The sequence below is a fragment of the Apium graveolens genome, chromosome 11 (assembly GCF_009905375.1).
Source record: "Apium graveolens cultivar Ventura chromosome 11, ASM990537v1, whole genome shotgun sequence".
NCBI classification, from domain to species: domain Eukaryota; kingdom Viridiplantae; phylum Streptophyta; class Magnoliopsida; order Apiales; family Apiaceae; genus Apium; species Apium graveolens.
In genome coordinates, this window is record NC_133657.1 from 207,169,416 (window position 1) to 207,181,479 (window position 12,064).

Below are 12,064 nucleotides of genomic sequence, written 5' to 3' on the forward strand. Positions count from 1 at the left end.
AATGGATGCGAATGCAATTTCATAAATCCATAGGGACAAATTATGAAAAGAAATAATAAAAAGGGGCCGCCTCAATTTTTGCTCCATACCTCGTGTACCCCCTACGAGGATTATTTGGAAACCGAGTTCCATTCGTTTTAGCTCCGATTCACTTCCGGACGACCCCGAATGGACGCGAATGAAGTTTCATAAATCCATTGGGATAAATTATGAAAAGAAATCCAAAAAAGGGGCCGCCTCAATTTTGGCTCTATACCTCGTGTACCACCCCCTACGAGGATTATTCGTAAACCGAGTTCCATTCATTTCAGCTCCGATTCACTTATGGACGCCCCAAATGGACGCAAATGCAATTTCGTAAATCTATAGGGACAAATTATGAAAAGATATTCGAAAAAGGGGCCGCCTCAATTTTTGCTCCAAACCTCGTGTACTACCCCCTGTGAGGATCATTCGAAAACCGAATTTCATTCGTTTCAGCTCCGATTCACTTCCCGACGACACCGAATGGACGCGAATGCAATTTCATAAATCTATAGGGACAAATAATGAAAAGATATATAAAAAATGGGCTGCCTCAATTTTTGCTCCATACCTCGTGTACTACCCCCCTATGAGGATTATTTGGAAACCGAGTTCCATTCGTTTCAACTCCGATTCACTTCCGGACGACCCCGAATGGACGCGAATGCAATTTGATAAATCCATAGGGACAATATGAAAAGAAATTAAAAAAAGGGGATGCCTCAATTTTTGCTCCATACCTCGTGTACCACCCCTTGCGAGGATTATTCGGAAACCGAGTTCCATTCGTTTCAGCTCCGATCCACTTCCGGACGACCCCGAATGGACGCGAATACAATTTCATAAATCCATAAGGACAATTTATGAAAAGAAATCAAAAAAAGGGGCCGCCTCAATATTTGCTCCATACCTCGTGTACTACCCCCCTACGAGGATTATTCAGAAACCGAGTTCCATTCATTTCAGCTTCGATTCACTTCCAGACGACCCCGAATGAACGCGAATGAAATTTCATAAATCCATTGGGATAAATTATGAAAAGAAATTGAAAAAAGGGGCCCCCTCAATTTTTGCTCCATACCTCGTGTACTACCCCCTACGAGGATTATTCGGATATCGAGTTCCATTCGTTTCAGCTTCGATTCACTTACGGACGACCCCAAATGGACGCGAATGCAATTTCGTAAATCTATAGGGACAAATTATGAAAAGATATTCAAATAATGGGCCGCCTCAATTTTTGCCCCATACCTCGTGTACTACCCCCTATGAGGATTATTCAGAAACCGAGTTCCATTTGTTTCAGCTCCGATTCACTTCCGGACGACCCTAAATGGATGCGAATGCAATTTTATAAATATATAGGGACAAATTATGAAAAGAAATCAAAAATAGGGGCCACCTCAATTTTTGCTCCATACCTCGTGTACCCCCTACGAGGATTATTTGGAAATCGAGTTCCATTCGTTTCAGCTCCGATTCACTTCCCGACGACCCCGAATGGACGTGAATGCAATTTCATAAATCCATAGGGACAAATTATGAAAAGAAATCCCAAAAAGGGACACCTCTATTTTTGCTCCATACCTCGTGTACTACCCTTTACGAGGATTATTCAGAAATCGAGTTCCATTCGTTTCAACTCCGATTCACTTCCGGACGACCCTGAGTGGACACAAATGCAATTTCATAAATCCATAGGTAAAAATTATGAAATTATATCCAAAAATTGGGCCGCCTCAATTTTTGCTCCATACCTCGTGTACTACCCCCTACGAGGATTATTCGGAAACCGAGTTCCATTCGTTTCAGCTCCGATTCACTTCTCGACGACCCCGAATGGACGCGAATACAATTTCATAAATCCATAAGGACAATTTATGAAAAGAAATCTAAAAAAGAGGCCGCCCAATTTTTGCTCCATACCTCGTGTACTACCCCCTACGAGGATTATTCAGAAACCGAGTTCCATTCGTTTCAGCTCCGATTCACTTCCGGACGACCCTGAATGGACGCGAATGCAATTTCATAAATCCATTGGGATAAATTATGAAAAGGTATCCGAAAAACGGGCCGCCTCAATTTTTGCTCCATACCTCGTGTACTACCCCCTACGAGGATTATTCGGAAATCGAGTACATTAGTTTCAGATCCGATTCACTTCCGGACGATCCCGAATGGACGCGAATGCAATTTCATAAATCCATAGGGAAAAATTATGAAAAGATATATAAGAAATGGGCCGCCTCAATTTTTGCTCCATACCTCGTGTACCACCCCTTGCGAGGATTATTCAGAAACCGAGTTCGATTCATTTCAGCTCCGATTCACTTCCGGACGACCCCGAATGGACGCGAATACAATTTAATAAATCCATAGGGACAATTTATGAAAAGAAATCAAAAAAAGGGGCCGCCTCAATTTTTGCTTCATACCTCGTGTACTACCCCCTACGTGGATTATTCAGAAACCGAGTTCCATTCGTTTCAGCTCCGATTCACTTCCGGACGTCCCCGAATGGACGCGAATGAAATTTCATAAATCCATTGGGATAAATTATGAAAAGAAATCCAAAAAAGGGGCCGCCTCAATTTTTGCTCTATACCTCGTGTACCACCCCCTACGAGGATTATTCGGAAACCGAGTTCCATTCGTTTCAGCTCCGATTCACTTACGGACGACCCCAAATGGACGTAAATGCAATTTTGTAAATCTATAGGGACAAATTATGAAAAGATATTCAAAAAATAGGCCGCCTCAATTTTTGCTCCATACCTCGTGTACTACCCCCTACGAGGATTATTCGAAAACCGAATTCCATTCGTTTCAACTCCGATTCACTTCCCGACGACCGTGAATGGACGCGAATGCAATTTCATAAATTTATAGGGACAAATTATGAAAAGATATCTAAAAAACGGGCTGCCTCAATTTTTGCTCCATACCTCGTGTACTACCCCTATGATGATTATTCTGAAACCGAGTTCCATTCGTTTTAGCTCCGATTCACTTCCGGACGACCCCGAATGGACGCGAATGCAATTTCATAAATCCATATGGAAAAATTATGAAAAGATATCCGAAAAACGGGCCGCCTCAATTTTTGCTCCATACCTCATGTACTACCCCGTATGAGGATTATTCCGAAACCGAGTTCCATTCATTTCAGTTCCGATTCACTTCCGGACGACCCGGAATGGACGGGAATGCAATTTCATAAATCCATAGGGAAAAATTATGAAAAGATATATAAGAAATGGGCCGTCTCAATTTTTGCTCCATACCTCGTGTACCACCCCTTGCGAGGATTATTCAGAAACCGAGTTCGATTCGTTTCAGCTCCGATCCACTTCCGGACGACCCCGAATGGACGCGAATACAATTTCATAATTCCATAGGGAAAATTTATGAAAAGAAATCTAAAAAAGAGGCCCCTCAATTTTTGCTCCATACCTCGTGTACTACCCCATACTAGGATTATTCAGAAACCGAGTTCCATTCGTTTCAGCTCCGATTCACTTCCGGACGACCCCGAATGGACGCGAATGAAATTTCATAAATCTATTGGGATAAATTATGAAAAGAAATCCAAAAAAGGGGCCGCCTCAATTTTTGCTCCATACCTCGTGTACTACCCCCTACGAGGATTATTCGGAAACCGAGTTCCATTCGTTTCAGCTCCGATTCACTTACGGACGACCCCAAATGGACGCGAATACAATTTCTTAAATCTATACGGACAAATTATGAAAAGATATTCAAAAAATGGGCCACCTCAATTTTTGCTCCATACCTCGTGTACTACCCCCTACGAGGATTATTCGAAAACCGAATTCCATTCGTTTCAGCTCCGAATCACTTCCCGACGACCGCGAATGGACGCGAATGCAATTTCATAAATCTATAGGGAAAAATTATGAAAAGATATCCAAAAAACGGGCTGCCTCAATTTTTGCTCCATACCTCGTGTACTACCCCCTATGAGGATTATTCGGAAACCGAGTTCCATTCGTTTCAGCTCCGATTCACTTCCGGACGACCCCGAATGGACGCGAATGCAATTTGATAAATCCATAGGGACAATATGAAAAGTAATAAAAAAAAGGGGATGCCTCAATTTTTGCTCCATACCTCGTGTACCACCCCTTGTGAGGATTATTCGGAAACCGAGTTCCATTCGTTTCAGCTCCGATTCACTTCCGGACGACCCCGAATGGACGCGAATACAATTTCGTAAATCCATAGGAAAAATTTATTAAAAGAAATCAAAAAAAGGGGCCGCCTCAATTTTTGCTCCATACCTCGTGTACTACCCCTTACGAGGATTATTCGGAAACCGAGTTCCATTCGTTTCAGCTCCGATTCACTTCCGGACGACCCCGAATCGACGCGAATGAAATTTCATAAATCAATTGGGATAAATTATGAAAAGATATCCAAAAAAGGGGCCGCCTCAATTTTTGCTCCATACCTCGTGTACTACCCCCTACGAGGATTATTCGGAAACCGAGTTCCATTCGTTTAAGCTCCGATTCACTTATGGACGACCCTAAATGGACGCGAGTGCAATTTCGTAAATCTATAGGGACAAATTATGAAAAGATATTCAAATAATGGGCCGCCTCAATTTTTGCCCCATACCTCGTGTACTACCCCCTATGAGGATTATTCAGAAACCGAGTTCCATTTGTTTCAGCTCCGATTCACTTCCGGATGACCCTAAATGGATGCGAATGCAATTTTATAAATCTATAGGGACAAATTATGAAAAGAAATAAAAAATAGGGGCCGCCTCAATTTTTGCTCCATACCTCGTGTACCCCCTACGAGGATTATTTGGAAATCGAGTTCCATTCGTTTCAGCTCCGATTCACTTCCCGACGACCCCGAATGGACGTGAATGCAATTTCATAAATCCATAGGGACAAATTATGAAAAGAAATCCAAAAAAGGGACACCTCTATTTTTGCTCCATACCTCGTGTACTACCCCTTACGAGGATTATTCGGAAATCGAGTTCCATTCGTTTCAACTCCGATTCACTTCCGGACGACCCTGAATGGACGCAAATGCAATTTCATAAATCCATAGGGAAAAATTATGAAATTATATCCAAAAATTGGGCCGCCTCAATTTTTGCTCCATACCTCGTGTACTACCCCTACGAGGATTATTCGGAAACCGAGTTCCATTCGTTTCAGCTCCGATTCACTTCTCGACGACCCCGAATGGACACGAATACAATTTCATAAATCCATAAGGACAATTTATGAAAAGAAATCTAAAAAAGAGGCCGCCTAATTTTTGCTCCATACCTCGTGTACTACCCCCTACGAGGATTATTCAGAAACCGAGTTCCATTCGTTTCAGCTCCGATTCACTTCCGGACGACCCCGAATGGACGCGAATGCAATTTCATAAATCCATTGGGATAAATTATGAAAAGGTATCCGAAAAACGGGCCGCCTCAATTTTTGCTCCATACCTCGTGTACTACCCCCTACGAGGATTATTCGGAAACCGAGTACATTAGTTTCAGATCCGATTCACTTCCGGACGACCCTGAATGGACGCGAATGCAATTTCATAAATCCATAGGGAAAAATTATGAAAAGATATATAAGAAATGGGCCGCCTCAATTTTTGCTCCATACCTCGTGTACCACCCCTTGCGAGGATTATTCGGAAACCGAGTTCGATTCGTTTCAGCTCCGATTCACTTCCGGACGACCCCGAATGGACGCGAATACAATTTAATAAATCCATAGGGACAATTTATGAAAAGAAATCAAAAAAAGGGGCCCCCTCAATTTTTGCTCCATACCTCGTGTACTACCCCCTACGTGGATTATTCAGAAACCGAGTTCCATTCGTTTCAGCTCCGATTCACTTCCGGACGTCCCCGAATGGACGCGAATGAAATTTCATAAATCCATTGGGATAAATTATGAAAAGAAATCCAAAAAAGGGGCCGCCTCAATTTTTGCTCTATACCTCGTGTACCACCCCCTACGAGGATTATTCGGAAACCGAGTTCCATTCGTTTCAGCTCCGATTCACTTACGGACGACCCCAAATGGACGTAAATGCAATTTTGTAAATCTATAGGGACAAATTATGAAAAGATATTCAAAAAATAGGCCGCCTCAATTTTTGCTCCATACCTCGTGTACTACCCCCTACGAGGATTATTCGAAAACCGAATTCCATTCGTTTCAACTCCGATTCACTTCCCGACGATCGTGAATGGACGCGAATGCAATTTCATAAATTTATAGGGACAAATTATGAAAAGATATCCAAAAAACGGGCTGCCTCAATTTTTGCTCCATACCTCGTGTACTACCCCCTATGATGATTATTCCGAAATCGAGTTCCATTCGTTTCAGCTCCGATTCACTTCCGGACGACCCCGAATGGACGCGAATGCAATTTCATAAATCCGTATGGAAAAATTATGAAAAGATATCCGAAAAACGGGCCGCCTCAATTTTTGCTCCATACCTCGTGTACTACCCCGTATGAGGATTATTCCGAAACCGAGTTCCATTCATTTCAGTTCCGATTCACTTCCCGACGACCCCGAATGGACGTGAATGCAATTTCATAAATCCATAGGGACAAATTATGAAAAGAAATCCAAAAAAGGGACACCTCTATTTTTGCTCCATACCTCGTGTACTACCCCTTACGAGGATTATTCGGAAATCGAGTTCCATTCGTTTCAACTCCGATTCACTTCCGGACGACCCTGAATGGACGCAAATGCAATTTCATAAATCCATAGGGAAAAATTATGAAATTATATCCCAAAATTGGGCCGCCTCAATTTTTGCTCCATACCTCGTGTACTACCCCTACGAGGATTATTCGGAAACCGAGTTCCATTCGTTTCAGCTCCGATTCACTTCTCGACGACCCCGAATGGACACGAATACAATTTCATAAATCCATAAGGACAATTTATGAAAAGAAATCTAAAAAAGAGGCCGCCTAATTTTTGCTCCATACCTCGTGTACTACCCCCTACGAGGATTATTCAGAAACCGAGTTCCATTCGTTTCAGCTCCGATTCACTTCCGGACGACCCCGAATGGACGCAAATGCAATTTCATAAATCCATTGGGATAAATTATGAAAAGGTATCGGAAAAACGGGCCGCCTCAATTTTTGCTCCATACCTCGTGTACTACCCCCTACGAGGATTATTCGGAAACCGAGTACATTAGTTTCAGATCCGATTCACTTCCGGACGACCCTGAATGGACGCAAATGCAATTTCATAAATCCATAGGGAAAAATTATGAAAAGATATATAAGAAATGGGTCGTCTCAATTTTTGCTCCATACCTCGTGTACCACCCCTTGCGAGGATTATTCAGAAATCGAGTTCGATTCGTTTCAGCTCCGATCCACTTCCGGACGACCCCGAATGGACGCGAATACAATTTCATAAATCCATAGGGAAAATTTATGAAAAGAAATCTAAAAAAGGGTCCCCTCAATTTTTGCTCCATACCTCATGTACTACCCCATACTAGGATTATTCAGAAACCGAGTTCCATTCGTTTCAGTTCCGATTCACTTCCGGACGACCCCGAATGGACGCGAATGAAATTTCATAAATCTATTGGGATAAATTATGAAAAGAAATCCAAAAAAGGGGCCGCCTCAATTTTTGCTCCATACTTCGTGTACTACCCCCTACGAGGATTATTCGGAAACCGAGTTCCATTCGTTTCAGCTCCGATTCACTTACGGACGACCCCAAATGGACGCGAATACAATTTCTTAAATCTATAGGGACAAATTATGAAAATATATTCAAAAAATGGGCCACCTCAGTTTTTGCTCCATACCTCGTGTACTACCCCCTACGAGGATTATTCGAAAACCGAATTCCATTCGTTTCAGCTCCGAATCACTTCCCGACGACCGCGAATGGACGCGAATGCAATTTCATAAATCTATAGGGAAAAATTATGAAAAGATATCCAAAAAACGGGCTGCCTCAATTTTTGCTCCATACCTCATGTACTACCCCCTATGAGGATTATTCGGAAACCGAGTTCCATTCGTTTCAGCTCCGATTCACTTCCGGACGACCCCAAATGCACGCGAATGCAATTTAATTAATCCATAGGGACAATATGAAAAGTAATCAAAAAAAAGGGGATGCCTCAATTTTTGCTCCATACCTCGTGTACCACCCCTTGTGAGGATTATTCGGAAATCGAGTTCCATTCGTTTCAGCTCCGATTCACTTCCGGACGACCCCGAATGGACGCGAATACAATTTCGTAAATCCATAGGAAAAATTTATTAAAAGAAATCAAAAAAAGGGGCCGCCTCAATTTTTGCTCCATACCTCGTGTACTACCCCCTACGAGGATTATTCGGAAACCGAGTTCCATTCGTTTCAGCTCCGATTCACTTCCGGACGACCCCGAATCGACGCGAATGAAATTTCATAAATCAATTGGGATAAATTATGAAAAGATATCCAAAAAAGGGGCCGCCTTAATTTTTGCTCCATACCTCGTGTACTACCCCCTACGAGGATTATTCGGAAACTGAGTTCCATTCGTTTCAGCTCCGATTCACTTATGGACGACCCTAAATGGACGCGAGTGCAATTTCGTAAATCTATAGGGACAAATTATGATAAGATATTCAAAAAATGGGCCGGCTCAATTTTTGCCCCATACCTCTTGTACTACCCTCTATGAGGATTATTCAGAAACCGAGTTCCATTCGTTTCAGCTCCGATTCACTTCCGGACGACCTTAAATGGACGCGAATGCAATTTCATAAATCCATAGGGACAAATTATGAAAATAAATAATAAAAAGGGGCTGCCTCAATTTTTGCTCCATACCTCGTGTACCCCCTACGAGGATTATTTGGAAACCGAGTTCCATTCGTTTTAGCTCCGATTCACTTCCGGACGACCCCGAATGGACGCGAATGAAATTTCATAAATCCATTGGGATAAATTATGAAAAGAAATCCAAAAAAGGGGCCACCTCAATTTTGGCCCTATACCTCGTGTACCACCCCCTACGAGGATTATTCGTAAACCGAGTTCCATTCGTTTCAGCTCCGATTCACTTACGGACGCCCCAAATGGACGCAAATGCAATTTCGTAAATCTATAGGGACAAATTATGAAAAGAAATCAAAAAAAGGGGCCGCCTCAATTTTTGCTCCATACCTCGTGTACTACCCCCTACGAGGATTATTCGGATACCGAGTTTCATTCGTTTCAGCTCCGATTCACTTACGGACGACCCCAAATGGACGCGAATGCAATTTCGTAAATCTATAGGGACAAATTATGAAAAGATATTCAAATAATGGGCCGCCTCAATTTTTGCCCCATACCTCATGTACTACCCCCTATGAGGATTATTCAGAAACCGAGTTCCATTTGTTTCAGCTCCGATTCACTTCCGGACGACCCTAAATGGATGCGAATGCAATTTTATAAATCTATAGGGACAAATTATGAAAAGAAATCAAAAATAGGGGCCGCCTCAATTTTTGCTCCATACCCCGTGTACCCCCTACGAGGATTATTTGGAAACCGAGTTCCATTAATTTCAGCTCCGATTCACTTCCCGACGACCCCGAATGGATGTGAATGCAATTTCATAAATCCATAGGGACAAATTATGAAAAGAAATCCAAAAAAGGGACACCTCAATTTTTGCTCCATACCTCGTGTACTACCCCTTACGAGGATTATTCGGAAATCGAGTTCCATTCGTTTCAACTCCGATTCACTTCCGGACGACCCTAAATGGACGCAAATGCAATTTCATAAATCCATAGGGAAAAATTATGAAATTATATACAAAAATTGGGCCGTCTCAATTTTTGCTCCATACCTCGTGTACTACCCCCTACGAGGATTATTCAGAAACCGAGTTCCATTCGTTTCAGCTCCGATTCACTTCTGGACGACCCCGAATGGACGCGAATACAATTTCATAAATCCATAAGGACAATTTATGAAAAGAAATCTAAAAAAGAGGCCGCCCAATTTTTGCTCCATATCTCGTGTACTAACCCCTACGAGGATTATTCAGAAACCGAGTTCCATTCGTTTCAGCTCCGATTCACTTCCGGACGACCCCGAATGGACGCGAATGCAATTTCATAAATCCATTGGGATAAATTATGAAAAGGTATCCGAAAAACGGGCCGCCTCAATTTTTGCTCCATACCTCGTGTACTACCCCCTACGAGGATTATACGAAAACCGAGTACATTAGTTTCAGATCCGATTCACTTCCGGACGACCCCGAATGGACGCGAATGCAATTTCATAAATCCATAGGGAAAAATTATGAAAAGATATATAAGAAATGGGCTGCCTCAATATTTGCTCCATACCTCATGTACCACCCCTTGCGAGGATTATTCGGAAACCGAGTTCGATTCGTTTCAGCTCCGATTCACTTCCGGACGACCCCGAATGGACGCGAATACAATTTAATAAATCCATAGGGACAATTTATGAAAAGAAATCAAAAAAAGGGGTCGCCTCAATTTTTGCTCCATACCTCGTGTACTACCCCTACGTGGATTATTCAGAAACCGAGTTCCATTCGTTTCAGCTCCGATTCACTTCCGGACGTCCCCGAATGGACGTGAATGAAATTTCATAAATCCATTGGGATAAATTATGAAAAGAAATCCAAAAAAGGGGCCGCCTCAATTTTTGCTCTATACCTCGTGTACTACCCCCTATGATTATTATTCCGAAACCGAGTTCCATTCGTTTCAGCTCCGATTCACTTCCGGACGACCCCGAATGGACGCGAATGCAATTTCATAAATCCATATGGAAAAATTATGAAAAGATATCCGAAAAACGGGCCGCCTCAATTTTTGCTCCATACCTCGTGTACTACCCTGTATGAGGATTATTCCGAAACCGAGTTCCATTCATTTCAGTTCCGATTCACTTCCGGACGACCCCGAATGGACGGGAATGCAATTTCATAAATCCATAGGGAAAAATTATGAAAAGATATATAAGAAATGGGCCGTCTCAATTTTTGCTCCATACCTCGTGTACCACCCCTTGCGAGGATTATTCAGAAACCGAGTTCCATTCATTTCAGCTCCGATCCACTTCCGAACGACCCCGAATGGACGCGAATACAATTTCATAAATCCATAGGGAAGATTTATGAAAAGAAATCTAAAAAAGGGGCCCCCTCAATTTTTGCTCCATACCTCATGTACTACCCCCTACTAGGATTATTCAGAAACCGAGTTCCATTCGTTTCAGCTCCGATTCACTTCCGGACGACCCCGAATGGACGCGAATGAAATTTCATAAATCTATTGGGATAAATTATGAAAAGAAATCCAAAAAAGGGGCCGCCTCAATTTTTGCTCCATACCTCGTGTACTACCCCCTACGAGGATTATTCGGAAACCGAGTTCCATTCGTTTCAGCTCCGATTCACTTACGGACGACCCCAAATGGACGCGAATACAATTTCTTAAATCTATAGGGACAAATTATGAAAAGATATTCAAAAAATGGGCCACCTCAATTTTTGCTCCATACCTCGTGTACTACCCCCTACGAGGATTATTCGAAAACCGAATTCCATTCGTTTCAACTCCGAATCAATTCCCGACGACCGAGAATGGACGCGAATGCAATTTCATAAATCTATAGGAAAAATTATGAAAAGATATCCAAAAAACGGGCTGCCTCAATTTTTGCTCCATACCTCGTGTACTACCCCCTATGAGGATTATTCGGAAACCGAGTTCCATTCGTTTCAGCTCCGATTCACTTCCGGACGACCCCGAATGGACGCGAATGCAATTTGATAAATCCATAGGGACAATATGAAAAGTAATCAAAAAAAGGGGATGCCTCAATTTTTGCTCCATACCTCGTGTACCACCCCTTGTGAGGATTATTCGGAAACCGAGTTCCATTCGTTTCAGCTCCGATTCACTTCCGGACGACCCCGAATGGACGCGAATACAATTTTGTAAATCCATAGGG